Source organism: Nanorana parkeri, unplaced genomic scaffold (assembly GCF_000935625.1).
Source record: "Nanorana parkeri isolate BGI_ZX_2015 unplaced genomic scaffold, ASM93562v1 scaffold434, whole genome shotgun sequence".
In the NCBI taxonomy this organism is placed as follows: Eukaryota; Metazoa; Chordata; class Amphibia; order Anura; family Dicroglossidae; genus Nanorana; species Nanorana parkeri.
The window spans coordinates 837,577-842,989 of record NW_017306702.1 but is presented as its reverse complement, the minus strand read 5'-3'; the positions used below and the strand labels follow the sequence as shown (position 1 = coordinate 842,989).

Here is a 5,413-nt window from a genome sequence, read left to right as displayed (position 1 = left end):
GGGGGGTGTCAGATATGGACACTTCCTATTGGCTGTTCAGCTTCAGGGTCCTTTCGAGATCCAAAAGGAGTCTGCAAGAAATAAAAGCACAAGGCACAGCTGGGGAACAGCTGGTACTGGAAGACCTACAGTGCCGGTTTACTGGACCTGGTACCTACAAATGATTATGAAAGATGGGCTTTAACCCTTTCACATGTTACATGCACATTTTGGGCCTGAAGATTACTTAAACACCCCAGAATGATATGTTTCCTGAAAACAGAGACCTGTAGAATACAATGGTGCAATTTGTTTATGTGGCATGATATTAGTGCAACCGTTTATAAAGCCCAGATCTTCAGCAAAAAATACACTTAGTGCCTATTCACACTGGGCGTTTAATCACGCGATTTCTGCCGCGATATCGCGCATATTTGCCGCGAGAAGTCGCCGTCCAATGATTTTCAATGGAGCTGTTCTATTGTACAGCTCCATGTCGCTCGTCCCGTGGATGTAGCGCAATTTTGTCTTTTTTTGCATGCAGCCCGACGGTGAAGGTCGCTAGAACGTCACCCGAACAGACGCGCTATCCCGGCCGCGCGGATCCGCTCCAGGTAAGTGTCGCTTAGTGTGAATGGGGCCTTAGGCCCGGTTCACACCAGGGATGCTGCGGCTGAGCGTGGTTTTGGACATTTTTAATAGCGTTTCAGCGCTGAAACGCTATTAAAAATGCCCAGAAGCGCGTGGTTCCACTGAAAGCTGTATGGAAACCGCTCTGATCAGCACAGAAAAAAAAAAACTAAGGGAGCAATTCAGGCGGGAGGCGGTTCAGATCACACGGTCGCATAAACAGTCCCCACACCACCTGAACAATCTGATTGGCTGCAGGCAATGTTCAGGTATTATGACAGCCAGCGGGGCCAACTAGTAAGATACTGAAGCTTGGCCCAGTGGGAGATTCCTCCATCCACACAGTTTAGCGTAGATGGGGGAATCTGTTGCAGGTTTTCCATCTGACCACAAAAAATCTGCAGATAATCTATAGGTGTATGGGCAGCGTCACACATTACCTGGGGAGTCAGGAAAGGAGCAGTCTGACCACCAGGTGGAGCCTTACAAACTACAAATAAATACAAATGAGCCGTCTAACTTTCCAACAGTTAGCCAGACCTAAGATTTACACTGCTTTGCCCACAGCAGTCTTGCCAAGAAGGGGACAGGACCTGATCTTTCTCTGATTAAAGTCTCCTCGCCACCCTGTGACAACAAAATGAGAAGCAGCAGACCGATGAGCTTGTTTCACTCTGTTATCTTCTGCTATTAGCATGCTCCTTACTCTACACTGGCTTCATGTGCTGCTTCTCCCTCCCCATCTCTGAGCTCTGCTGTACAGGACACTGCAAGAGGCTGATACCAACTGCTTGTATTGAAAATGATGCAATAAATGATCACATGACCTCGTTCATCTGTGCATTTTACACCTTTCTGGGGTTCAGTTTTAAAAATTCTGAGCACCGCTTGGAGTGGACCGTCACCCCCTTTTTCTTCCTTGAGTATTACTCCCTTCCCCCCTTCCTATTAAAAACATGCATTTTTTTATGCCTTTTTGGCTCCTGCCTTTCTTGCCCAGGTGAGAATCACATGATCAGGCACCCAACACCTCCTAGGATACACAGCAATTTGCATCCAAGAAGGCTTCAGGGCAATCTAGAACACACTGCATGTCATCAGGGGGCCGGCTGCAAGAACCAGGAAGAGACATCCTGCTCCCGATGACACAAGCCCCTGCTGCCCAACCTGTGGCCCTTTATTGACCCCATCAGTCAGTATGGGGGGGCATTCAATTAAAGAGTAGATGTAATGTCAGTGATCTCTAGCACTCTCATGTAGCACATCCCCAGTCTCTGATTATCTCCTGCAGTCTCCAAACAAGCCGGTTACATCTCCACAGTTTCTGGTCGTCTTCTCCAACATGTTTGAAGTCTCTGACAGTCTCCTGTCATATACTGGATATGATGTGCGGCACTCAATGGCCACAGTTGTAGCCCATAGGCTGACAACCACTGACAGTAAAAGAAGATGGCGGCATGGGATTTGGCATGCAGCAGTGGACTACAGCATGACACTGCTGGACTGGTATGTGTTTTAAGGGTAGCCCAGGACACCAGGTAAGAAGGTGGGGGGTCCCCTTTAATTATGTTTACATCTACCCCGTCACTGGTCACTTTTGGGGTGCACTGGACAACTAAGCCAAAGACAAATGTGGACACCCCAAAGAACAGCACAGGGGCAAGCAGAGCCACAGTCATGAAGAAGAAGTTGTCATCTAGCAGCCATCATACTTCTGCCTGATGAACTTCCCTGTTTACCTGTCAGTGAGTCAGGCATGTCAACAACACATCCAGCCCGCCCGTGTTTCCTTGTCAACACTGCACAGAGGCCGGAGACACTTACACTGCCGGGTCCACCGTCCGCTCCTCACACCTCCACCTCCACGCAGCTCTGCCGCAGCTCCATCCCTGCAGCGCAGGTTCGGCTCCAGGCCGGGACAGTGACACCGGTTGAGTTAGTCAGCAGTTTGTGGAGAATGGGGACACGCACACGAAGGCGGCCGGAGATAGAAGAAGAGACGACACCGCTGCTTCAGGTCCCAAGGGACGAGCCAAGCCACAGACAGCGCACCAACGCACTTCTCTGCTACTAGGAGATCCCGTGACGTCAGCGCGCAGGACGCAGAGATTCCCCGTGACGCTGCGTGCTGGTTCAGCCCCAACACAACATAGACTGGGCGTGAACGGCGATTGCCCCGCCTTCCCCGAGCCTTGTGACCTTTTGACAGCAGGGCTAGTTGCTAGGAGACGGGATAGCAATGGTCCTGACTGCGTGCGGGCGGGCGTATATGAGTGTGTGTGTGGTCTGGGGGATGGCAAAGCCTCTCTGCACCGAGGGGTGATGCTCTCAGCTCATAAGTTCTGTGATTGTTTTTTGTAAATTGTTTACAGTGTGTGCAAGAGTAAACACAATAATAAAAGCTTACACGTAACCAAGAACAGATGTTACTGATCCTCTCTTATTTGGTCTTTTTTGGTCTGTTAAAGCTGAACTCCAGCCACCAAAACTCTCAATTAAATATATAACTTACCATAAATCTGCTTAATGTGTACCAAATGCCTTTGCAAACCCTGATGTTACCTTGCAAATATAGCAGTGACATCATCACTGTGCTTTACATAGCCTGTGCAGAGAGCAGTGTTATTGGGGGGCCTGACAGGCTCCACCCACTACAGGCTGCCTGCAGTAAACTACATGAGGGGGTGGAGGCAAGACCAGTCACTTTGCAGAAGAAGAGAGCGGTCTTAATAGAGGAAGCTCCTGCAAAGGGGATAAGTGGATTACTGCACAGATAAGCAGGGGCGTCCCAGGGAGTGGTGTTACCTAGAGCAGTCACCGGGTGACACCCCACCGTGACGTCATCCGTTATGTGTGTGACGTCATCATGCACGTCATTACGTCACACACGGTAAGCTGCCGGCGGTCTTCTTAGTGATAGACGCCGGCAGAGAGAGGAGGGGACGTTGACCCACCACAATAAGGTATGCCGCCAGGTCCCCTCCTCTCTTGTGCAACTGTTGGGCTCTAAAGAGTGCCTGGCCTGAACACCAATGGCACTAACCCATAATACAGAGGAGTGGCAGATCACAAGCGAATAAGACCGGGCTCTGCACCAGCTTGTCTACCGTAATACCTGAAAGGAGACTTGACACATCATTAGTGGTGTAGGGAAGGCAACGAAACTAAAAGGCAGAGGCACCTGGGACACGCAAAAAAAGGGGGTACCCACAGCATGAGACCCATATTTAGAAGGTGAAATGTTGAAGGTGGCAATGTTCATAGAGGGCACTACTGTCATAAGGGGGTAGCGGATTCAAATGATCCTAAGATGATTTGTAATATTAATACTATGTGGAGTGGCCTTACAACGGTGGAATGTATCCCATACTGGATGTATCTCTTTCTATCGCTGCATTTCTGTATTGTTATCATCCTATTGTTAACACAATAAAAAACTTGAATGGTAAAAAGTGCCTGACTTTTTAGAGGGGGTGACATCAAAATGTCACTGTAAGTTTTTTTGGAGTCACCCCCTCCAATGGTGTCACTCGGTGCGGGCTGCACACCCCCCTAGTGATCCCACTGTCGATAAGCGCAAAACATGCCCGTGGATCCTGCCAGAAGTCATTCAAGCTGATAATTTCCTGTGCTGCACCCTTCTCAGTTACAACAATAGACAACAAAACACCTTCTCCATGTTAGGCCCTGTTCGCACCAAGGCATTTTGTCGCTCGTATCTGTGCACGCTGAAACGCTCTAGACATGAAATCCCATTAATTTCAATAGCCCCGTTCACACCTGAGCGCAGCGTCGCGTGTGGAAAAACGTCTGTCCCTTTAAAAAGCACATGAGCTTCTTTTTTGGCAGATTACAGCGCGTTATGTCCCCGTAGACTCAATAGGAAACACTTGGAAATGTGGGACACAACTATTTCTGTGCGTGTTTTATGCGTGTTTGCCCATTTACATCAATGTGTCACAATTTGCTCGCACACGGGCAAGACGCGCACAGGTACGTGCAAAAACGCTGTCACCGAGGTGTGAACGGGGGCCTTATGGCGATATTGAGAGGGTGTTCTGCAGTCCAGTCTTAGGATGACAACGCTGCTCCTCCATCCACACAGTACAGTGAGCGAGTGTTGTCACCCCGAGACAGGAAGTGTGTTACTGGCAGGATCACCAGGGAAAATAAAGGGAAAAAAGAGAAAACTAAAGCATCCACTACATCTGGGCAGCTGCAATATATTACATTTTTCTTCTGAGGTTTAGATACATTTTAAGGGTCCGTTCATACCACATCCGTTGTGCTGCATTGATCTGCATAGTTCAAAGCAGGCTCAACGCCAGGGCACATAGGGGGAATTTATCAAAACTGGAGCAGACAGGCTCTAGAGCAACTAATCAGCTTCTAGCTTTCAATTTCAAAGCTTAAAGTGACATTAAAGGATAAAAAAAAAAATCCTCCCCCCATGTTAATGTCAGCACTTACCTTAAATGATGTCTCTTAATCCGATCTTCTTCTTCTTTCTTGATGTTTTCATCTGTCCCTCCAGCGTTGCGACGGCTCTCCGATCCAGCGCGGACTCCTCTCTGCTACCGTGTTTCCCCGAAAGTAAGACCTACCCCGAAAGTAAGACCTAGCGCTATCTTTAGGGATTTCTGTAATATAAGACCTACCTCGAAAATAAGACCTAGTTCGGTGGTAGGTCTTATATTACAGAAATCCACTAGGTCTTACTTTTGGGGTAGCTGCACATATAATAGAATTTTACATGTCACGGCCGCAGCTCCCTCCCGCCCGCTCACCCCCCCCCCCTGCCAGG

General features: G+C 48.8%; 1 protein-coding gene across 1 annotated transcript in view; it reads right to left on the bottom strand.

Moving 5' to 3' along the window:
- FNDC3A (fibronectin type III domain containing 3A) overlaps positions 1–2,583 on the bottom strand; it is a 185,162-nt gene extending 182,579 nt beyond the window's left edge. Inside the window, exon 1 of the mRNA XM_018560141.1 lies at positions 2,434–2,583. The gene's annotated coding sequence lies outside the window, so the exon portion shown is untranslated. The remainder of the gene's footprint in view (positions 1–2,433) is intronic.
- Positions 2,584–5,413: the final 2,830 nt, after the last annotated feature.